At 36.5% G+C, this 26132-nt stretch overlaps 1 protein-coding gene across 8 annotated transcripts in view; it reads right to left on the reverse strand.

Moving 5' to 3' along the window:
* Positions 1-26132, reverse strand: part of ENAH (ENAH actin regulator) — a 155599-nt gene that overhangs the window by 83724 nt on the left and 45743 nt on the right. The gene's annotated exons all lie outside the window — the stretch shown is intronic.

The following is a 26132-nucleotide window of genomic DNA, read 5'->3' on the forward strand; positions in this document are numbered from 1 at the left end:
GGTAAAACATGGACATGCTTCAGGAAAGAAAAACAATGTAGACGTCTCATCACCAGACTAACACTAAAAGCTTTATCAAAAATAAAAGTCACAGAATGAACATAATGTAGACTAAAATGCTCTAAGGTACATGTCATTTTTAAGGATACCAAGCTTGAGATCAATTAACCAACAATCATCACCCGTACAGATCACATTACATACAAAAGCTTCTACTATATGCTACATTTGTGAAATACTAACTAGCTTTTCTCCTTTCATATTCCATCCATAAACCAAAAAACTTGCTAAGAATGGCAGGGGTGGGGGGCGCGGGGGGCAGGTGCTGCTTGCTAGAACAGCTAGGTGCTGCTGTCCTGGCTCCCTGATTGAAGGATACGGGAAAACTCTGTGAATGCCACTGACAAACAGCAGATACAAATAAGGCAGCAAACAAACTTATTTTCTGCAAGGCAAGAAAACCATCTGTGAGGCAGTAGCTCCAATAACGTAGAAAGGCAAAATTTCCACTAAAGACCACAGAGTTGTATACCATTCATCTCTCTAAGAAATACTAAAAGGTTGGGTTATTTTTAATAGCACTTTATTGGAGTATAATTGCTTCACAATACTGTGTTAGTTTCTGTTGTACAACAAAGTGAATCAGCCATATGCATACACATGTCCTCATATCCCCTCCCTCTTGCGTCTCCCTCCCACCCTCCCTATCCCATCCCTCTAGGCCGCCCCAAAGCACGGAGCTGATCTCCCTGTGCTATGCTGCTGCTTCCCACCAGCCAACTATTTTACATTCGGTAGTGTGTGTATGTTGATGCTACTCTCACTTCGCCCCAGCTTCGCCCTCCCACCCCACGTCACCAAGTCCGTTCTCTATGTCTACCTCTAAAAGGTTTTTTTTAAAAGGTGAAAAGATCAATGTCACTACTTAACTCTTCATCCCATAACATCTATATTCATGCACAAAGTACAACTGTAATCTAACATATAACGGATCCACAGTCGCCACAGAAAATGACCAATATATCTAAAGCAAGATAGCATGTTTTAGAAAACATTTCAGCAAATCTGTTGGGTTATCCCATAGCATGAAAAAGTCTCTTAAAAAAAAGGAGAAATCAGTAGGTAAAATACTATGTAGAAAAAGTACCTGAAAGGAGGCACTTCCTACATGCAGTTATGCATGTTTAGGAAGAAGAGTAAGCTTTTAAAAAAATCTTTATGGTACTATTTGACTTTAACTATGAATACCTCTTATTTGAATAAGTACAGAACATGAAAAATCCTATAAATGTGACTTGGCCAAAAAGAACCTGCCTCTGCCAACAATATACCTGGAGAGAGAGGAATAATACAGAAAATGAAAATGCGACTATTTTGATATTCTTAGAACCACAAGAGAGGAGAAAACGAGGATGGAATTTATAAGGGTTTGTAGAGAGAAAAGAAAATGAAATCATATTGGGCAGGAAGTAAAAAGAGAATTAAGAAACTACTACGACAGAAAATCTTGGATGGAAACCTGTCTCTGCATGCAACTGGCTGGGCACGTACTGAAGGAAACCTGGCCTGCTGCCGAGAAGCAGCCCAGGTAAGTCAAGCCCTCCTGCCTTTCCTGTGATACAGAAGACTAGTTAACAACAAAAAAGCAAAACACTATTTTAAAAAAATTAAAACCAACTGTTTCAGGAGACCGTACTCTACAACTATCCACAGATAAATATTTTCAGAGCCTATGTTTCAAAGTATTGCTTAACCGCAAGCACAAAAATCATAACAAAATCAGTGAGGGAAAATCTATTAATTTTTGACTATCTATAGTATTTTAGTATAGACTGACATATCTCCAGTTGCAGTCGTAAAGAAATCTCCTTACATTAATAAAGATCTAAAACCCAGAGACAAATAAGTGACATATATAATTAATTACTGAGTCAGGGTCGTGATGATAATAATGATACTAATAATAAAAACAAATACTAATATGAATATAATACTTAAGAAGATCCACACACTGTTCTATGTACTTTGCCTTTATTAATTCATTTATTTATTCAACAATTTTATTTGGTAGATACTTGTTAATATTCCCATTCTACAGATAGGAAATTGAGACAGAGAAGTGAATTAATTTGACCAAACAACATACTGTAGGAAGTGACAGAAATGGGCTTCAAAGCAGCAGTCTGCTTCAGAGTCTGGACTTTCGATCATTCTACTTGAATAAGAGAGTTAGAGTCTGCCTACCTACCAATTATATTAGTTCAATAAAATTAACTCCTCAGAAGTTTTCTATCATTTCTGCATTATACTTCATGTTATATTTGTTGAAGTTAAAGGAAGGGAATTTGTATATTTGCTGAAATTGATGTTCTTGTAGAAATAAACCAGGATTCTTTTGAAGACTTCACTAGAGAAAATTATACCTTATACTACTACGAAAACATATCTAGACTATCACAGACTTTTTTTAAAGATAGTACAAAACATATGCATAAAATTAATACTTCAGGGAAAGTTTCCTTCCAATTGAACCTCAACATTCTTCAAAGAATTACATGAAGGCAAAATCTGTGGGAAGCCTTTTAGACATCAAACTAGACACACACACACGCATGCACACAAATGAAGAATATATAAATATAACATGATTTTTAAGACAAGTCATATGGTAGAACAGCACCCACCATTCCATTATCTTTAACTACCCTGATTTTGTTACTCTACAATGTAACAATTTAGCATTAGAGTACGTGAACTCTAAAATACACCAGCTAATATGAGGAATACCACTCTCATTTTTCAAAAAGAATAGGTAAAATGAAATAATACAAGAAACTTTAGTTATTTTCATCCAAGTTAGTATAGTACTGACTAGAAAATTAAGATAAAATTTCAACCTAAAACTACAGAAAAAAGATCCTTTCAGATAAATGAAAACAAAGAAGAGGACTGAATATGAATACAGACTGAACTAGGGGTAACACTATAACCATTTACTAATGTCTTCCCAACTAGATTGGGAGGGGAGGGACTGTGTTTTACTGATATATTTAACAGTAGCTGGTGTTTAGCCCCTACTCAGGAGCTCACTAAATTTCTGCTGAATCAAAGACGTGGTGCAGGATGAAGTGATAATTAAAAAAAAAAAAGAAGTACAGTATAAGAAAGCTCCATTTTATGGCTGAGTTCCAGACGGTTAAAGTTGCCAGAAATCTCACCTTAGGTAAGTGGCTAATTTACTGTCGCTGACTTTCCTAAAATTGGGCACACCTGAATTATAATCTGAATCCAAAATTATTGTAGAAAATGTGAATGGTCAGCAGACCTAGTGACATCTGGTGTGGTAGTTTATTTTCTAAAATACCATAAACATCATCATCTTAAATTACAGTAAGTGCATAGAGTTAATTATTCTTTAAACCAGTCATTAAAACAAAATGAAACTTTTTCTTTTTTTAAAAAATAAATTTATTTATTATTTATTTTTGGCTGTGTTGGGTCTTCGTTGCTGCACGCCGGCTTTCTCTAGTTATGGCGAGCGGGGGCTACTCTTCGTTGCAGTGTGCAGCTTCTCATTGTTGTGGCTTCTCTTGCTGCGGAGCACGGGCTCTAGGCACGCGGGCTTCAGTAGTTGTGGCACTCGGGCTCAGCAGTTGTGGCTCGAGGGCTCTAGAGCTCAGGCTCAGTAGTTGTGGCTCACAGGCTTAGTTGCTCCTCGGCATGTGGGATCTTCCCAGACCAGGGCTCGAACCCGTGTGCCCTGCATTGGCAGGCAGATTCTTAACCACTGCAACCACCAGGGAAGTCCCCAAAACGAAACTTTTATGAAACGGTTTTGTTTTTGGTTTTTTCGATGAAACTTTTTATGACAACTTTATGAAAAGCTCAGTCTTTCACAAAAAGACCTGTTAACACCATTTGTAACTTGGTAAAGTTTAATGAAACAACTTACTTAGGTATCTATCACTTGTATTTTTTAACTAGTAGAAACCTCTCTTGTCCGCTATAGATCTCTTTTTCATCAGAATTAAACTTAAAGCTAATTCCTTTCCATGCCCACCTGTGCTAAGCAGCTTCTGAGACAGCTCCCAAAGCAGAGACTTGAACAGATATTTGTACACCAATATTCACAGCAGCACTATTCAGCCAAAAGGTAAACACCAATGTCCATCAACAGGTTAATGGATAAATAAAATGTGGTATATACATACAATAAAATATTATTCAGACTTAGAAAGGAAAAAATCCTGACAAGTGCTATAACACGATGAAGACATAATGCTAAGTTAAAATAAGCCAGACACCAAAGAACAAATACTGTATGATTCCACTTATACAAAGGACATACAGTAGTCAAACTAATAGAGACAGAAGGTAGAATGGTTGTTTTCACGGGCTGTGGGGAGGGAAGGAGGGGGAGTGACTATTTAACGGGTACAGTTTCAGTTTGGGAAGATTAAAAAGTTCTAGAGATGGTTGGTGGTGATAGTTACACAACAATGTGAATGTACTTAAGGCCACTGAACTGTGATTACACATGGTGAAAATACATAAACTTTGTATTATATATTTTACCACAATTTAAAAAATATATAATAGCTTTAAATATTAAGAAAACATGAAAATGTAAAAAAGTATTTTTGTCTGTCAAGCAATAAGACTGTATTTATTAATCCCACTTGCATTTGGTTGAAGGTTATGTCTTAATACAAGTCAAAATTTTTATGTTAATAAGGAAAACACAAACAGTAACATTGTCTAGAATTAATCCAACGTGTTACAACGAATATTTAAAGTTTTGGTATGTCTTGTTATTTGAGATGCCTTGCTACTCTTATTTCTTTTTATAAGACAACTCTTTGGGCTGCACTGACAACCATTAGCTTCCTAGTTATAAACTTTGGTTTATAATTTCTCCCTGCTGTTTCTGGCTCCTATTACAAGTATAATTATAAGAAATAATTTGCATCTTCTTCCTTCCTCCCAACCACAACAAAAAAGATGGTTCCCAATGATCTCCACCACCTGGTATTCATGCCGTTGTGTAATCTCTTTCCCCTGTGTGTGGGCTACACCCATCAACTTGCTTCTATTCCATGGCAAAAGTTATGGAATGTCAGTTGCAGGGTTCATTTACAAAAAGACTGTGGCCTCCATCCTGTGGGAAAGGCTGGCGTGACAGGCCAACTGTGGGGAGGAACTGAGGCCCTCGGTCCAACTGCCTGCAACTAAATTCAATCAATAACTATGTAAATGAGCTTAGAAGATCCTCCCTCCACCCCACCCACCCCCGTGATGACTTTGGCCAACATCTTGACAGCAATTGTTGAGAAACCCTGAGCCAAAGGACCCAGTTAAGCTGTACTCAAATTCCTAATCTACAGAAACTGTGTGATAATAAACGTGCGTTGTTTTAAGCCACTAAATATTGCTTTAATTTTATTGTGTTGCCATAAATAACCAATACAGCACCTCCACACATCCTCTTGCCTGTCCCCCAAGATCTTAAATTTCTTTCTTCCCCCAGTATGTTAGTTCCAGGTATACAACATAATGATTTGATATTTGTGTGTGTGTGTATATAGCAAGATGAACACCACAGTAAGTCCATCACCACACACTTACAATTTTTTTCTTGTGATGAGAACTTTTAAGACCTCTCTCAGCAACCCTCAAATATACAATACAGTGTTTTATGTAAACTTAAAAGCCAAGACAATCTCTATTTCACATGCCACATAGCACTTAGCACACAATAAACAGCACACAATCAACAGGCTCATATCTTGTATCTACACACTTATCTTTTTTTTAAATTGATCTGAAGTTTTCAAAGATTAACTCCCAGTGCACCAGCAAACTTAAACCCTCATTAACAGCATGATAGCTCACAAAAGTAAGTATATTTAGAAATGGTCAGTGACAGAAGGAAAAATACGGGTAAACACTTCACTTGGCAACATGTACCTTCCCTAACCTAGCAAATCCCCCCATTAACAAGAATTGAAGCAACTGATTAGAGATTTCACCTGTTTCCTGAAGTTTTCTGCCTCACATTATTTTCATCAGGTTGTAAAAACTATAAAAGGTTCGATTCACCAGAAAGATACAACAATCATAAATGTGCAAGGTATCTAATTAGTTTCAAAACACATGAAGCAAAAACTGAATTATTATTTTGCAATATATCATTGCATCAAATCAACACCTTACACTTCCACAATCTTTTTTAAAATTTATTTATTTTTTTTTATTATTTGGGTGGGGGGGCTGTGTTGGGTCTTCGTTGTTGTGCGCAGGTTTTCTCTAGTTGCAGTGAGCGGGGGCTACTCTTCGTTGTAGTGCGCGGGCTTCTCATTGTCGCGGCTTTTGTTGTGGAGCATGGGCTCTAGGCGCGCAGGCTTCAGTAGTTGTGGCGCACGGGCTTAGTTGCTCTGCGGCATGTGGGATCTTCCCGGACCAGGGCTCGAACCCGAGTCCCCTGCATCGGCAGGTGGATTCTTAACCACTGTGCCACCCGGGAAGCCCCTTAGACAATCTTATATGTCAAGTTTATCTCAATAAAACTGGGGGAAAAAACTGACAGAATTAAAGAGAGAACAACGCTTCCACAACATTAGTTGCAAATTTTAACACCACCTCTCAGTTAACTGATAAAACTAGACAATAATTCATAAAGTACATTAAAAAATACTGAACACTTGGGCTTCCCTGGTGGCACAGTGGCTAAGAATCCGCCTGCCAATGCAGGGGAAACGGGTTCAAGCCGTGGTCTGGGAAGATCCCACATGCCCCGGAGCAACTAAGCCCGTGCGCCACAACTACTGACCCTGCACTCTAGAGCCCGCTCGCCACAACTACTGAAGCCCGCGCACCTAGAGCCTGTGCTCCGCAACAAGAGAAGCCACCACAATGAGAAGCCCGTGCACCACAACGAACAGTAGCCCCTACTCACTACAACTAGAGAAAGCCCGTGTGCAGCAACAAAGACCCAACGCAGCCAAAAATAAATAAATTTATTTTAAAAATACTGAACACACAGAAAATCTGAAAACTATTAACTACTATGACTTAACTGACATTTAAAAAGCATTACACCCAACAACTGCAGAATATACATTCTTTTCAAGTACACACAGTATGATCACCAACACAGATGATATACTAGACCATCAAAAAATTCTCAATAAATTTAAAATAACTGAAAGCATGCAAAGGATATCCTCTGACCACAATGGAATTAAATTTGAAGTTAACCATACTAGGATACCTAAAAACAATTTGGGGGGAGGGGTGGTAAAACACACTTCTAAGTGATTCATGGGTCAGAGAAGAAAACACAGGAAAATCAGAGAATATTTCCAATTAAATCATTATGAAAAGATGACAAAAATCATGAGATGCAGCTAAAGCAGTGCTTAGTGGTTAATTTAGAGTTGTAAATGCTTATATTAGAAAAGAAAGGTCTAAAACCAAATATCTAAGCTTCCCTCAATTGAGAAGTTAGAAAAGAACAAAGAAAACCCAAAGGTAATAAAGAAAACAGAAAACAGTAAGAAAAATTAAAATTTCTAGCTAAACTGATCAAGAAAAGGAGAGAACACAAATTACCTATTATCAGGAATGAAAGAGGCCTTATCACTACAGATTCTACAAATGTTAAAAATAATACTAAGGGAATTTGATGAACAGCATTATGTCACCACATCTGACAAATTAGACGAAACTGGAAAAATTCCTGAAAAGCAAACTGACATGAGAAAAAATCTAAATTACTTTATCTATTAAAGAAATTATAGAGCTTCCCACAAATAAAACTCCACACACATGGTTGCTCTAGTGAAGTGTATCAAATATCTAAGGAAAACACAGCATCAATTTTATAGACTCTCAGAAAATAGAAATCATTTCCAGTTTGATGATGTCAGCATGACTCTAATACCAAAACCTGACAGACATTACAAATAAAATGACACTGTCCTTCCATAATACAGATGTGAAAATTAACAAAATATTATCAAAATTAGCAATATATTTAAAGAATAATTAAATATTGTTTATCCCAGGAATGCAAGGGTGATTTAACATTTGAAAGCCAAAGTAATTCACTACATTAACAGAATAAAGGAGAAAAGCTGTGCATTAAAAAAGATGCAGAAAAAGCACTGGATAAAATGGATTATCTGTCATAAGAGCTCTCAGCAAACTGGGAACAGAAGGGAATTTCCTTAATGTGATAAAGAGCATCTACAGAAATAGCTATAACTAACATTATACTTAATTGTAAAACACTGAACTCCTTCCCCGAGATCAGGAACAAGGCAAGAATGCCCTTCTCACCATTTCTATTCAACACTATAGTGGCACTCCCAGCCTTTGCACCAACGCAAATAAATAAATAAAAGATCATAAAAAGTAATGCCCTCTAATTGCAGATAAAAAATATTTATATAAAAAATCCTAGCAGGCTTCCCTGGTGGCACAGTGGTTAAGAATGTGCCTGCCAATGCAGGAGACATGGGTTCGAGCCCTGCTCAGGGAAGATCCCACATGCCACGGAGCAACTAAGCCCGCGAGCCACAACTACTGAAGCCTGCATGCCTAGAGCATGTGCTCCGCAACAAGAGAAGCCACCCAATGAGAAGCCTGCGCACCACAACAAAGAGTAGCCCCCGCTCGCTGCAACTAGAGAAAAGCCCACGCTCATCAACAAAAACCCAAGGTAGCTAAAAATTAATTAATTAATTAAAAAAGAAAAAAAATCCTAGCAAATCCACAAAGCAGCTACTGTAACTAATAAGTGAATTTAGCAAGGTTGCAGGATTCAAGTATTTGACTTAGGAATAAATTTAATATCAGATGTGCAAAATCTCTACACTGAACATTATAAAACATTGGTCAGAGAAATTAAAAACAACCTAAATAAAAAGATATACCACGTTCATACATTGGAAGACTCAATATTGTTATGATATAAAGACTCCCTCAAATTAATCTATGAATTAAATACAATCCAATGAAAATCCCAGGAAGCATTTTTGTAGAAATTAACTGAGTCTAAAATTCATATGGAAATGCAAAGAACACAGAATATCCAAAACAACTTTGAAAAAGAAGAATAATGTTAGAAGGCTAACACAATCTGATTTCAAGACACAAGGCTATAGCAAACAAGAGAGTATGGTATTGGCTTCAAGATAGACAAATATATCAATGAAACAAAATAGAGTCCAGAAATATGGACTGATTTTTTTTTTTTTTTACAAAGATACAAAGGCATATTAGTGGAGAAAAGATAGTCTTTTCAGTAAGTAGTACTGGAACAATGAATATATACATCTCAACCCAGACCTCACACCATACAAAAAAATTAATTCAAGATTATCACAGACTTAAACATAAAAGCTAGACTCAAAACTTTTAGAAGGATACATAGAATATCTTCATGAGTTGAGGGTAGGCAAAGGTTTCACCAATAATCATAGAAGAAAAAAGTAGGAAGGTTAAAATTTTCTCTCATTAAAAATGACCTTTAAAAAATGCATATGTATGGTATATGAATTATATCTTAATAAAGCTGCTACAGAAAGGAAGGAAAGTAGGGAAGGAGGGAATTAAGGCCGAGAGGGAATTTCCATATAGGCAAGGCACAGATGAGAAAAAAATACTTGCAAAACATAAATCTGAAAGGTATCCAGGATGCATTTTTAAAATTCAACTAAACAATTAAAAGACAACCAATAAAATATTGGGCAAACAATGTGAACAAGTGTCACAAAATGTGATATACAAACGGTCAGTAAATCCATGTAAAAGTGCTAAACATCATTAACCATCAGAGAAATACAAATTAAATCACAATGAAATGTCACTACCCATCCACCAAAAGAGTTAGAACGTGGTGCAACTGTAACTCCCATACACTGCTAACGGAAATATAAAATTGTTAAACAACTTTCAAAGATGATTTGGTACTTTTTTCAAATAGAACTTACCCTCTGACCCTTCAACTGCAATGCTAGATATTGCCAAAAACTAGAAACAGCCCAGGTATCCACAAATAGAATGGATAAATTGTATATTTACACAATGGTATATGACAAAGCAAGAAAAACAAACAACAGATACATGCAATAACACAGATGAATAGCAAAAACATACTGTGAGGGAAACCTTATACAAGAATGTGTATTTTATGATTCCTAATAGATGAAGTTCAGGATCAGGAAATACTAATCTACAGTGGAAATAAATCAGAACAGCGGTTGTTTGGGCGGGGGGGGCGGGCAGTGAAAATGAGGATGACATGCGAAGGGGCTTTAGGGAACTCTGCCATCACCTCAGGATGTTCTGTACCTTGAAAAAGATTGGGTTACACAGGTGCATGCATCTGTCAAAACTCACCCAACGGTCTGTGCATTTCACTGTATATATTTTACCACAAAAGGAAAAAAGTTGTATTATGGAATTCTAGTTAATGATGTACATACTGAAATACTTAGGAAATAGTGCACTGATGACTCTTTTTTGAAATTCATAAAAGTTTTATATATATATATATATATGGCTAGATGGATAAGTGATAAAGTATTATAAAATGTTAATGGTAGAATCTAGATGGTGGGTATGTAGATTTTCACCGTTTCAATTGTTCTGTGTGTATAAAATTTTTCATAATAAACTATTAGGGGTTGGGGGGTAAATTAACCAAACGTTCATTCCTGTGTAACGTTCTCTGTAAAGGAGCTAATTATGCACAGACTCAATACCTATAATAAAAATTATGATTATATAATACAGTACATTTTTTATTTTCAGTAATAAAAAGGAAAGACAAAAGACTGGCATGTTTTATTTCTCCATGTTCATTCAAGTAAGAACTCTAAAATTTTTTAATTGAATGGGTTGAAAAACAATGTGTAGATGAAAATAATCAGTTTGGCAAGTAGTCTAGTGACTAATCCCCTCCCCCTCTCGCTCAAAATACACACACACAACCACCACACCACCACGGCTTAGATCAGAGTCCACACCCACAGTTTCAACTAATACCTGTTAAAAAGTGCCAAAAAAGTTATTTCCAGCTGATACTTCTCTTCTAAGCTCTAAACCTATATAGAAAACTGCCTAGTATGTATTTCTATCTACAGACCACAAGCATACCTCAAAATGCAACCTACTTCCCTCCCTCACCCTATCTGCTCCTATTTCCAATCCCAGGTGAAGGATACCAAAAGCCCTACTGTCTGGCCCCAGCTAGAAACCCAAGTGCCACTCCAGACTGCTCCTCCGCTATCGACCCCACATCAGTCACCAAGCCCTGTCAACTCCACCATCTAAGTCTCTACTAATACCCCCTCCCTCTGTCCCACTGTCACTGCTTTAATGCATTATTTCCCGAATTACTACAGGGCCCTCCAAAATAGCATTCCTACCTACACCCTCTCCGGGTAGAAGCCGGATAATCAGCACTTTCTGAACAGAGATAAGCATCTTAACAGTACCTAGAAAATATGATGTCCTACTATCTCTGCATAAGAGACTCCAGTTAAGAATATTTTAATTAGGACCTTTTACAAAATAGACTTACATTTCTGATTGCTCCACTAATCTCCTTTTCAGCGTAAACTGATAAAGACAGTTTATTCACATTACCACATCACTTTTATAGTTAAGACCAGGTGACAGTGACGATCTTAGATTTCACCACAGAACTGTCGCTAAGCATATACAAATTATCAAAATCATTGATACATGGACTATACTTCCCTCCCTCCCCCCAAAACAGCCTGTACTTCAACAAGGTTTCAAATTTCTTTCTGAGATCTATGTCATCAGTACTAGATTCTACAGGGCACAGAGTGGGTATCTTTAAAAGTGCTGGAGCATGGGAGTTAAGAGCGGAGAATCTGGAGTTGAACCTGAATCAATTTCAATTTCAGCTCTGACATTTCCGTGCACACATATACGTGACCTTAAACAAGTTGCTATTTAGCCTAAGCCTCCTGATTTCTAAAGTGGAATGTAAGAGTTCCTATATCGCAGAACTGCCGTGAGAATAAAACCATGTACATAGAGCACCTCCAGTATCTGGCACGTGACGGGCACGCAATAATGTCAGCCATTATCTGTATCAGCAGCAAGAGCACTTCGGTAAATGAGGACAGCAAATAAATGGGATTCCAGGATCACAAGTGATGGCAACACTACCAAAGAACTACAGTGCACCCTTAACATTTGATGTCCTGACAAACAAACCTAAAGATCCGTGGCGTGCATGGAGTCATCCTTCAAGCAATAAAAGAATCGGAACTTCCCACTCTGCCAGTCTGGCGCACGGACAGTGAGTTTGATGAACTTTCTATCACCTGCATGCCAATGAGGCTTTCTTCATTTCTACTCATCCCTGGGTACCTATTTAATTTGGTGGCTCTTACAGGCTACAGTGGTTATTTATGGATCTGGGAGTTCCTAATAGCCTTGAAATGTCACAAGCGTACTGCCGCAAATGGCTGCTGCTTAGCACATCTCTATGGGACTGCAATACAATTCTAGCTTCATGTTTCAAGTTAACTGCTACCGCATGTGACTTGATAAGGATTATGGACTCTTCAAGTCGTAAGAAGTTGCTTTTTGTTAATTTTTAATATTTGATTTACAAGTCAACTTAAAATAAGACAAATATGAATAGGATATTCAGGTACATAGGATACTTAGTCACACTAGGTCAATTATAAACAATGCTTCTCAGGCTTAAAAATAACCGCCTAAGGAGCGCACCTGGTTTTCCTATTACCCTAAGGAAACCCTTAATTTCCCAAGAGTATTGCTTGGACATTCATGGTTCCAGACCAGATATTTATATAATTTGGCAAACACATTCAACACTCACCAGCTGCCAAATGTTGCTCAAAACTACTTTTTATAAGCGGTGAAATTCTGCCCTGAAAAACACTCTGTCCACTACAGCTGGGAAAGCATACTTCTCTCCTCTTTCTCCATATATAGTTCTTCCACACAGACAAGGAATTCAGCCCTTAAATGACATATCACCCTTGGCACATATTAGCTAAATCAAACAAGGTCAGCATACTTTAGTTCTGAGGACTAGACTATGATGACTATCATAAAACAAATATTCCAGAAAAAGTATCTGAAGATTACAGGAGATGGCACACAGCAGGCTTTCAACACACATACCCTAAAGAAGTCTAGGAGCCCTGCAGAGCCTACAGCAAACAAATTTCTTGGAAGTTTCAAACTAAAATATAGTGAATATTTTGCAATTCACTCTACTACAGAGCCTATTTCAATAGGATGTTCTCCACAGAAATCTTTCAGCAAAATTGACGCTCCAGGTGGAGAGGCCATGTTTGTCTTATGGTCTGCTCCATACACGAGCACACTGCAGCATGCCCTGGGGAGGGAGACAAGTAACCCAGCAGTGTGAGAAGATGGAAGTACCAAAGAGTGCTGCCAGCGCTACAAGAGGAAGCCTGAACTGCAAGATGAATACCAAAACTTCATGCAGGCGCTGGGAAGTGGAGGAAAATACATAGATGGAAAGTCAGGAGTCACGAGATTGACACTGACAACAGAATAAACATGATAAACGCTAACAGGGATTTAGGAATCACTAGCATATGATGTTTTGTCACACACTCTGTCAGTGTGTTCTGAAAGTAATTATAGCACAGCGTGATCAAAGAGAATGACTGGCCGTAATCTGAAAACCAGCAGCCCCACTTTTATCACTGGTCTTCAGCCAAACACAAACTGCATGACATTTAAGAAATTTTGAATTTCTTGTTCTGTACTTCTACAAAATGTTCAAACAAGGTGTAATGGTAACTGCTACATTTTATTTTTAAGTTGCCTGACGAGAAGGCCTTAGTGCTGTGCTTTTCTAATAATACCAACAAAGTAGAGTTAATAACAATCAATAGCTGCTTGCAGTGAAGACTGTCCGCTGGAACCTGCTGAAGAAGTAGCCAAACTAATGTGCCTTGAGGATATACCTGCTATTCTTACATAGTATCAGCTGTAAAATTCTCTTTTCAGTCTACCATAAGAAGCAGCTGAAATGAATGTGCATGCAATAATAAATGTTGAGGTGAGGCTAGAAATGCAGAGATTATTTTATCTTGGGAACCAACTACAGGGCTTCACTGGAACATCACTAGATTCAGAGTTCAAGGGCATTTGTTCTTAAATGGTTGTGCAAAGTCATAAGCACATGCAATATTCTTTATTTTTTCCAATTTGAGTGAGGACATCTTCAAGCAGCGCAAAGTCTGTTTCTGGGATTGCTTCAGTGAAACGACATCATTATAATCTCCTAGATCTTGCTGCTCCACTGGGGCATGGTCTCTCTTCTCTCCATTCCTTTAATCAGGCTATTCCTGAATGTTCAAAAGCCTTCTTTGCCCTCACCATCTTGTTAATTAATTGTTACTGCTCAATCCATACCTTACAGGTCACATCAAAGTATTCTTCTTGGACTGGCTCCTTTCCACACCACCCCTCAAGTAAGTCTGCAAGCACCACAGAACTCCAGGAGTCCTCCTATTACAGCATGATTCTTACTGTATTATAACAATTCATTAGGCAGTGCACATCCTGGTATAGAGAACAGCATCACCTTTATCTACAGTGTTAATACCTGAAGTATATTCAAGTATTTGCTGAATGTCAAGTGAGCAAACGGATTACATTGCCCAGCATGAAACACGGACAACCATGATTTTAAACTTTTTTTTATTAGCAATCATCTCCCAAAGAAATAATATGCAATTTTGTATTTGAAGTAAATGGTAAACTTCTCTTACTTTATAGACACCTTTGCTAAAGCATAGTCAGTGAAGGTTAGAACCTAACCTTCTAAATTCTGTATACGTATTTATTTATGCACTAAATAAACATACGGAATTGATACAGTTGAGGGAAAATGGGCATCTAGAAAACAACATACAGTGTCAGATCTATTTAATTGAACCTTGGGAGCAACTCAATCTTAAAACCACCAAATTAATCATGGCAAAAGATTCAAACTAAATATTTCTCCTAATCAATTAATTTTAATCAGATGAAGTCCAAAACTGAAGTTGACTTAATGAAATATATCTTGACATGAGTAGTTAGCTGGTCACACTTAACTCTAATTCTTAACAAAATGAGGGGGAAATACTCCCAGCTTTTGAATAGAAAACCTAAAGCCAGTGTTCCAATCACGAAATGCATGACTTTGTCATGACTACTAGGTACCTAAAACAAGGTAGGCATATTCAGAACATTCTAAAGCATGACTTTATACCCATATTCTCATGTGTTAGCTTAATCTTTTAATTTTATGGCAGCTGACTATCAGCTGGCATAGGACCTAAATCATGATCCTATTTCTCACAGTAATTCACATACATCTCTCCAAGGAACAGCTGTGTAATTCTTAGAGTACATCTAAAAATATAAAGTTCAAAACATTAAAGGAATTTCATCTAACATTTAGGAATGACTGAACAAAATAGTCAAACTCAATTCATGTTAAAGGAGTAATTTAGCAGAAGGCAACATTCAAAACGATGAGTAATTCAATTCACAAAAATTAAAAATGTTTATGGGCTACATTTTAATTTTAGAAGTGTCCTCTTTTTTCCTCAAGATATGTAATGCCTGCAACTAAACTTCAAGTATTCTTTTTATTATTATTTCCCTGCTACTAAAGAGGATATTCTATTTGGCTAAAAATTTAGAAAACTATAGTTTTCTCAGTATCTTGACACAGTCCTTATTCCCTCCCACAACTTTAATTGAAAAAGACTTTTTGGAAGCTGGCTTATTTTGTCTTTCCTTGACTGACCTCATAAGCCACTTAGCTGCAAAAGGCTCATGCTATCTTTTAATACGCTTTTCCAGAAGTCCCACTGTTAGTGAGACAGAACAGCTATGTCTAGCACAAAGTACTCCTCACTGGAAAACCCAATTTTCAGATACTTTTCTTTCCTTAGCAACAATCACAATAGGGACTTAACTTATGCTAAGCATGCCAGGGAAACCCACCTAACTGATCCCTCTGCCAATCAGACCTGGCACCTGGTCAGCAGACTCTGGAGGACTCAAGCTGAGTTCAGCCCTCCTGGATCTTCAATTTCCTGATCTCTAAAGTAAAATGGTCCCTGAAATTACCCAAAAGCCATATTACCAAACTAGGAAGACCACATATAGCCTTGGTGAAGCTTGGGTTGGGGTGCAGGGGAGGGCTGGTTTCAGAAAGTACTTTTCAAAAAGTTTAACTATTCATCAAATAACACTTAAAACATACAATAACAAAAAAAAAGACCACAATTATTCTCTAATTATTAAGCCTAAAAGGAGAGATTTAGCTTATGTATGTTGCTCTGAATCAGTTTTAACAGTTTCTAGGAAATTTGACTTATTTGGTCTAAGAAAACAGTTGAAAACTTGATCATACAGATAAACATTTCATTTCAAAAGTTAAAGAATAAAATGAGGTGATAAAAATCACAGGTGATAAAATGAGGTGATAAAAATCACATCATAATCAGGTGATACAGATGTAAATTGGGAAGCAAAGGGTTAAAAATTACTGTTTATCTTGCAGTTCCATAGGCTATTCCTCACACACAGCTGCCACCTTAAAACTTCAGTTCTTCTCTAGATATTTAAATGAAAATTAAAATAAAACATTTGACCAGTGACATAAATATGGTACATAAGTTGAACAAGTGGCCACAGCTGCTAGCTGCACTGTTTCTCTCATTCTGATGAGACGTCTAGGTCAGGAGACTTAATTAAATCCCCCTCTCATCTCTCCCCTCCTTTCTGAGACTCTCTTGAAAAAGATAATAAAAGCTCTCCAGTCAAGTAGTGGACACCATTCCTATATGCGGGACATATACCCAAAGTAACCCATTATTTATGTTTCTGTTCTGCCAAGAAATGAATATTCTACCAGTGGTGAAGTATAACAATTTAAACATTAAAACCATTTTAAATCATTACCCATAGGGACTCCAGGTTTTGTAATGGTAGTGCTTTGGAACAACGTAGATACTGAAACAAAAAATAACTGAAATTAGAGGACATTTTGGAGGACATTATACAAATAACCTTTACTCATCAAAAAGGTCAAGCTTAAGAAAGACTGAAGAATATTCCATATTAAAAGAGACATGACAACAAAACCCAACATGCCACCTGAACTGAATCCTGAACCAGAAAAAAAATACACTTCTTTGTTTTCTTTTGCTATACTAAAACTGAACAAAATATGAAAAAATAATGCATGAGGCCTACTAGGTATATTCTAATATCACATTCTAATGAGATCCAAATCTGAAATCAACCTGTTTAACGTTTTAATTTAAATGTTTGCTTCTTAATCAGTGGTATTAAGAGTTTACCTCTGCTTACTGTTTTTTTTAAAATTATTAATATTATTATTTAGTTATATGCTTCTATATGACCTCAATCTTCACAAAACCTCTGCAAGGTCAGTATTCTTAATTCCTTTTTAAAGATAAGGTAACAGGGCTTCCCTGGTGGCACAGTGGTTGAGAGTCCGCCTGCCAATGCAGGGGGACACGGGTGTGTGCCCCGGTCCGCGAAGATCCCACATGCCGTGGAGCGGCTGGGCCCGTGAGCCATGGCCGCTGAGCCTGCGCATCCGGAGCCTGTGCTCCGCAACGGGAGAGGCCACAACAGTGAGAGGCCTGCGTACAGCAAAAAAATAAAATAAAATAAAAATAAAGATAAGGTAACAGCTGCAAAGAACTGAAGGAACCTCCCTCAGAGCACCCAGTAGGACCAAAAGCCCCTTTACAAAGATGTTTATTTAACACAGTAACGTCTCATGTGGTAAAGTTAAAAGAAAATGAAGTTGTTCCATGTACAAGAGTTATTCATATACTTTTACATATGAGTTTCAAAACTTGAACGAGCAAGAGAGAAGAAAGAAATGAAGGAAGAAAAGGAGGGAGAAAGAAAGAAAAAGGAAAAAAAGAAAAAGAAAGGGAAAGACAAAGTATACTCATAATTATAAGAACTAAAAATCCTAAATAATATCCACTTAATTGGGTGAGGGTAAACCTCACCCAAGAACATGAAAGTATATTAAAATACTTGTCTTATTGGAGAAGGTACAGATGTTGGTAATTTTTAAGAAACCAACAGAAGTACATAAACAGGGACTTCCCTGGTAGCGCGCAGTGATTAACAATCCACCGGCCAATGAAGCGGACACAGGTTCAATCCCTGGTCCAGGAATATCCCACCTGCCGCAGAGCAACTAAGCCAGTGCGCCACAACTACTGAGCCTGCACTCTAGAGCCCACGAGCCACAACTACTGAGCACGTGTGCCACAGCTACGGAAGCCCATGTGCCCTAGAGCCTGCGCACCGCAACTACTGAAGCCCTTATGCTCTAGGGCCCACGTGCCACAATTACTGAGGCTGTAGGCTGCAACTACTGAAGCCAAAACGCCTAGAGCCCGCGCTCTGCAACGAGAAGCCACTGCAATGAGAAGCCTGTGCACCGCAACAAGGAGTAGCCCCTGCCTGCCGCAACTAGAGAAAGCCCGCAAACAGCAATGAAGACCCAATGCAGCCAAAAAAAAAAAAAAAGTATATAAACAGAACTATGTTTTAAGTTAAGAGCAAATGGTTAAGACACACACACAAAATGAAAATATACCTTTTAAACCAACAGAAGAAAATTCCAGGGCTTCCCTGGTGGCGCAGTGGTTGAGAATCCGCCTGCCAATGCAGGGGACACAGGTTCGATCCCTGGTCCAGGAAGATCCCACATGGCGCGGAGCAACTAAGCCCGTGTGCCACAACTACTGAGCCTGCGCTCTAGAGTCCATGAGCCACAACTACTGAGCCCACGTGCTGCAACTACTGAAGCCCACGCGCCTAGAGCCCGTGCTCCACAACGAGAGAAGCCACCACAGTGAGAAGCCCGCTCACTGCAACGAAGAGTAGCCCCCGCTCGCTGCAACTAGAGAAAGCCTGCATGCAGCAACGAAGACCCAACGCAGCCAAAAATAAATAAAGAAAATAAAAAAAGAAAAGAAAATTCCATCTATCCAGTGGAAAGCAGGAAGAGGTAAGGAAGAATAAAAGGATGGTAAAAGATATAAAGACATAAGAAAGCTGGAAGAGCAATCTTTTTTGCTTTTTTGTTGTTTGTTTTTAAATTTTTATTGGAGTATAGTTGCTTTACAATGGAAGAGCAATATTAATACCCAATAAAAAGGCAAAATTATAGAGGAATGGCAGTTAACAGAATAAGAGAAACAGGAAAATCACCATTTTAAACTACTATAATAATATTTGATTCAAGCAAAAATCAGTATTACGGATGCTAAACACTGGAGCAGAAGTTGTTGGATATTCACTCAGTCTCAAAGTATCTATCATCCTGCAGATCATTTAATAATTATAAAGAGACAAGGATGCCTTTAAAATGGAGAGATCTGGTGGACACCATCTTAACAAAGCAATCAAACTTAACATCCCAGTATCCAGGAAAAATGCCATCATGGGCCTCCAGCTGACGGACTGAAAAGAATACAACCTCACTATGTAATATAATACTCCTGTACCAAAATGTTTAGCCTGAATATACTCACGAAGAAACAAACATAATCAAAATAATGGATATCTTACAAAGCAACTGACTTGGCCTCCTCAAAATGGCAGTATCAAGAAATAAAAAGGCTGAAGAAATGTTCTAGAATCTAGATCAAAGGAGACTAAAGAGACAGTTTTATTAAATGTAACTGATAAATGGAGAGAAGGGGAGAAGAGCAATAAAGAACATTACTGGGGAATTTAAGAAAACCTGAGGGTAGACAGCGTATCAGATAATACTACTATCCATGCTAAACACCTAGAACAAGATAACTGTATTGTGATTTCATAGGAGAGCGCCCATGCTTATATTCAGGGGTAAAGTGTTGGGTGAGACTCTCATACAGTGCGCCAAATACATGAATATACAAAGAAAAATTAGTAAGAAAGCAAGTATGAAAAAATATTAACTGGTGAATCTACATGAAAAATACATTAATTTTCTTTGTAATATTCTTGTAACTTTCCTAAAGGTATGAAATTTTCCCCAAAAATTAAATTGAAAGGAATTTTAAAATATAGAAAGAAGTTATACAGTAAGAAAACAAGAGAATAAAATCTATCCACCATAAGGAAACTCACTCATATATATGCCTCAAAATATACCTAACAACTAACAGAACTGTAGGAGAAAAATCAATTATTCTTTAAGCTACTCTGTTCAGAACTGATAGATCAAGCAGACAAAATATAAGCAAAAATATTGAAGTCCTAAACAATCTAATTAGAAGGCTCAAATCAGAAATACACAGAACTCTGCCCCAATGTAAGAGAAAGCACGTATTTTTTCTAGCATATCTAAAACATTTATATAAATAACCATGTATTGGGAGTAAACGAAGCCTCATTAAATTCCAAAGAATCTATCTTATGGTTATGTTCTGATAATAATTGCAATAAAATGAGAAAGCAGAAAGTAGAAAATAACTATAAGAAACTCCTAAAGTATAATTAAATACTTTATGTTAAAAAGGAAATCAATAAAAATTAAGTAACATTTAGAAAACATGTTTTTCTATATACAGAAAAGGCAAAGGCAGAACTTAATAGAAAAATACATAGCTTTAAACACATTTATCAGGAAATAGAAAAGGTTACAAATTTTAAAACCAACAGAGAAAAAAAGCCAAAAGAATAAAAAGGAAGGAACTATCAAAGACAAGGGCAAAAATCAATGAAAATCTACACTAAAAGAACAACTGAGAAGATTAACAAAACCAAAAGCTGTTTTGGTAAATATTAATAACCCAGATAAAAACTCTAGTAAAACTGACCAAAAAAAAGAAAAAGAAGACCTAAGAGAAGAGAAATAACTAGACAGACTTTTTCTAACAAGGGTAACTAAACCCTGATGAATGTGTAATCTAAATGAAATGCCAAAATTATCACAGGAAAATACAGAGAATCTGAATAGACTGGAAGAAAAACTGATTGAAAAACAGATCAAAAGATTAAGGAGGGCTTCCCTGGTGGCGCAGTGGTTAAGAATCTGCCTGCCAACGCGGGGCACATGGGTTCAGGTTCGAGCCCTGTTCAGGGAAGATCTCACATGCCTCGGAGCAACTAAGTCCGTGCGCTACAACTACTGAGCCTGCGCTGTAAAGCCCCCGAGCCACAACTACTGAAGCCCGCGCGCCTAGAGCCTGTGCTCCACAGCAAGAGAAGCCACCGCAGTGAGAAACCCGCGCACCACAGAGAAAAGTAGCCCCTGCTCGCCACAACTGCAGAAAGCCTGCGCACAACAATGAAGGCCCAACGCAGCCAAAAGTAAAAATTAATTAATGAATTAAAAGAAAAAGACTAAGGAAAAATTAAGTGGTTAAGACCCCAGGCTCCCAATGCAGGGGGCATGGGTTTGAACCCCTGGTCAGGGAACTAGATCTGGCATGCCACAACTAAAAGATACCACAAGCAGCAACGAAGATCTGGCACAGCCAAATAAACTTAAAAAAATAAAATAAATAAATATCTATTTTTAAAAGATTAAGGTAATTAAAATGGCAATGCTCCTCTCCAAAAAAATTTCTGGTTGAGATTGTTTTATTAGGTAAATTTTAAGAAACAGTTTATCCTCATCTAAAGTAAGTTTTTTCAGAAAGTAAAAAAGAGCAAAAGCTGCCTCACTCATTTTATCAGGCTGGTAATCTTGATTCTAAAACCAGATAACACTCTAAAGTTACAGGCCAATTCACTTACAAAAGTAGGTGTAAAAAAATCCTAAATAAAATATTGACTAACCAAATCCAATAGTGTACTTAAAAAAAACAAGATTCTCCATATTAAAAGTTGAAAGAAAAAATATATGATTATCTCAACAGAAGCAGAAAAACTTCAAGAAATCAGCATCTGTTTAATAATTTTTATCTTAGCAAACCAGGTATAGAAGAAAGTTTCCTTAACTGGTAAAGGTTATATATACACCAAATACTAAAACAAATATAAAACAGACAAACTTCATATGCATTTTCCTTAAGTCAAAAGATAACTACCATGCTGACTTGCAGAGTGCTGAAGGCCCTGACCAACACTGAGAGAAAGGAAAAAGAAAAGGAAACTTTTAGAAGGGAAGAGAGAAAACTGGCACTGTTGCCAGTGACATCACCTATCTAAAAGAACCAATACAATCCACAAATATCAGAACATCATTTCTCTACAAAATTAATCTATAAATTTAATGCAATCTCAAATTCTAGTTGGATTCCTTAAGGAACTGAAAACTTAACCTAAAAGGTCTATACAAAAATAAAAGGTTAACCAACAACTAAATCAACTTTTAAAAAAATAAGCTTGCAGGATCAGACATTAAGACATACTGTTTAAGTTATAGCCACAATATTAAGAACATTAAGGTATGAGCACAAGAATAAATGGCCAAACAGAACTGAATAAGAACTTACTCCATGACACCAAAAATTAAATGACAATTTAATAAAGGGTGAAAGTGCACCACAAATCAGTGGCCCAAAAAATGGATTGTTTAATCAACGGCTCTTGACCATCCAAAATGAGGACTCTACCTTAAGAGTCATTTTCTCGAAGTAAAAATAAATTAAAAATTTGACAAAACAAACATTTAAAATTAGATATGAAACTCCTTAAAACTTCTAAAGGATTTTTTAAACTACATATACACTTCTTTATTAGAGTTCAAAGTACATGTTTAAGAGCTAGTGAAGAATAACCCCTGAAATGAGTTATTTAAGAGATGGCAATCTTCAGCTCTTACAAAATTATTTTTAATTATACATGAATATTCTATATTAAATTAGAGAATATTGAAAAAAGTATGTCTTCCAATAGAAACCTTTGCTTTTCTCTTTCTCCAAAACTGAAATTCTGTTCACCTTTAAATTTAACACTACTATCAAGTTCATTTTCAAAAAGAAAAGGGATTGCTTGCTATGTTTATTCTACCTCAGCCTCAAAATGTACATAGAGGCATTCATTATAGGCATGCCTGGCTACTTAAGTGCTATGAGTCATGTTTATTTTTCAAAGATAACACTCAGGGAATGTCAATCAGAAGGACTGTGAAAAAGTACATTAAGAAAAACATTAGTATTTTCCAAACATAAAGTTTTAAAACTCAGAGCATTAGCCAATATACAAAATGGTAAAAACAAATCACTTAACATAAAATTTCACAAATTTAAGTAGCATATGGCTATGGGTTTAAACAGTCAAAATTTAAAATGCGATCACTTAGGATTGTAAAGAAAAAGACTGTAAAAATCAGAAATTTATTATGTAAAACATGAAAGTACTACCCAATAGCCTTTAAAAGATCAGGTTTTAAGGGGTCAACCTTATTCTAAATCTTATTTATTCAACTACATACAATAATACAATGTAAAACATTTTGTGGGTACTGTGTCTGTTAGAAACTTCTAATAAGCAAAAACTTGCATATATGTCAAAAAATCTTAAGTAACAGTACACAGTATGAGTAAAAATAATAACACTATCGTTACACTAAATAAACAGAAACATAAGCTATTTTTAGTGGTAGACATGAAAACCAGAATTCCTTGTCACTTCCATTTTGAAAACAGCCAACTCTTAGGGGGCAATCCAGGCCTAATTAAAGTCCACGCTCTTTCACCATTTTTGGCCAGTGAAGTTACTACTGTTACTTTTTCTTCGGATAATGTCAATAACTTGTGAGAGAATGGGCAAATAAGAGAATTGGGAAATAAGGCTTAAATACAAGGGAGGGCGGGTGCACTGGATGGCTATTAAACAAAGGAAGGCTGCTTACCAAGCGACTTCTCCACAAGCAATAAATACCAATGTTTAAAAATTATATGTGTTAGAAAACAAACTTATGGTTACCAAAGGGGAAAAGAGGGGGGGATAAATTAGAGGAGTTTGGGATTAACAGATACACACTACTACATATAAAACAGATAAGCAACAAGATTTACTGTATAGCACAGGGAACTATATTCAATATCTTGTATAACTTATAATGGAAAAGAATCTGAAAAAGAATAGATAGATATGTATAACTAAATCACTTTGCTGTACACTTGAAACTATCACAACCTTGTAAATCAACTATATTTCAATAAAAAAGAAAAACAACAACCAAAATAAATTATATGTGTTAACATAGAACACTGGAATATAGTAATAACAGAATATAATAGACCAAACAGTATAAATCCTTTTTTTAAATTCAGCTTATTAGCTCAAAAAAGCAACAAATACTTGGAAATGGAGAAAAACCAAGATCTGAAAATAAGCATAATTTGCATTATTTAGATAAGCCCTAAGAGAAAAGATTACAAAATGGCTGCAAGCATATACTTTAATCAACATTAACGAGACATCACAGTAGGGACTGTGAAGGGTTACACAGTTTATACACAATAGGGATGATGTCAGTATATAGTGTTGATTGCTCACAGGGCTAATGAAAGAAAATCTGAACAACAGAAAAACAATTCCAAAAACATGAACCTGGAGCAGTCAAACTGCTTGTTAATCTCTGAAATGCAAATAGGAAATACTAAATTAAAAATCTAACACACACACAACTTGTTAATAGCGTAACTTATTACTTTGAAAAGACAACAAGAACATTACAAAATAAAGCTTGAAATGTAAAACAAAGTGTTACATCTGCCCTTCAAACAGTCCTGCTATACCACAAAAAGTACTACTAATGATGGCTAAACAGTGAATAAATTATAATCTAATTTTAAAACAGACTGGATACAAAGATCTAACTTTTAAATTTTACTGGGGAAAAAAAGAAAAGTCACCAGTTTTTTTTAGTATTTAACCAAGCAAGATCTACCAGCCTTCCGTCACAGTTCCTGTAATTTGCAAGCCTTAACTTTCCCAACAATCAAGATACATCCTGGGGTGTGCCTACTGTGCCTGTGAGCCTGTGTTGTAACAAAACCAGGTCCAAAGCAAAACCATCATAAACATGGGTCAGTTACTGACTGCTACTAAAAACCAATGGTGAGTTACAACAGGAATCCCTCTTAAATATGGGGTATTTTGTTTTTATTAAAGTATTGTTGAGTTACAATGCCGTGTTAGTTTTATTCTGTTTTTAAATTATGATCACAAAATTAGAAAAAGCAAAAGCAACTAAATAGATGTACCCAAGAAACTGTTTTAAGACTAATTACAATTAGCTGGTAACAAATACTCTGTCTTGAAATGAAAAATGATAAATACTATTTAAAATAAATACTACTCTGTATTAAACGCTGAGGGGGTTTCTAGTGAAAAGGTTAGGAATGCCAATAAACAAAGGGCACTGGAATCAAGGATTCTACTCCCACAACCATTAACTAATCTTATCGCTCACAGCTAACACTCCACACGGTACTTACTTACTATGTGACCTGCACTGGATAGGAGCTTTGCAACCACTGTCTCATTTAATTCTCACAATAATCATGAAATATATACTGTCTGTTGTTATTCCCATTTTGCAGGTGAAGAAATTGAGGCTTAGAAGTTAAAGAGCTTGCCTAAGATTATAAAGGTACTAAACCATAAAATCAGGGTTCAAACTTGAGCAATCTGAACAGAGAACCCTTCCCTTAACTACCAAGTGTGTATGGATGTGGTCTTTTAGGTTTTAGCTTCTTCATCCAGGAAATAAAAGGTTCTATTCTCTTTAGTTTAATCAACATATGGGAAAACAATAACAGAATTTTCAACTTTTACACAAGACAAATCTAGAAGCAATGGAAAAGATATCTTTAAAAAATTAAGAACCCAAATACCCCAATATAAAAATGGACAATTCACAAAACATTTAGAGAAGCCTGATAAAGATACGGAAAATACTGAGGCTCACTAGACAAAGAAACCCAAGTTAAAACAAGATATCCTTTCAAACTTCGATAATGTCAGAATGGGAAAAGGGCACGATCATATCTTGTTGATAAAGGTGAAATAAGCATTTTGAAAAGCTGTTTGTCCTTAAACATCAAAAGTCTTTGAAATGTAGATAT

Source organism: Aethalodelphis obliquidens, unplaced genomic scaffold (assembly GCF_003676395.1).
Source record: "Aethalodelphis obliquidens isolate GAN/ISIS:26980383/991018 unplaced genomic scaffold, ASM367639v1 scaffold24, whole genome shotgun sequence".
Classification (NCBI taxonomy): domain Eukaryota; kingdom Metazoa; phylum Chordata; class Mammalia; order Artiodactyla; family Delphinidae; genus Aethalodelphis; species Aethalodelphis obliquidens.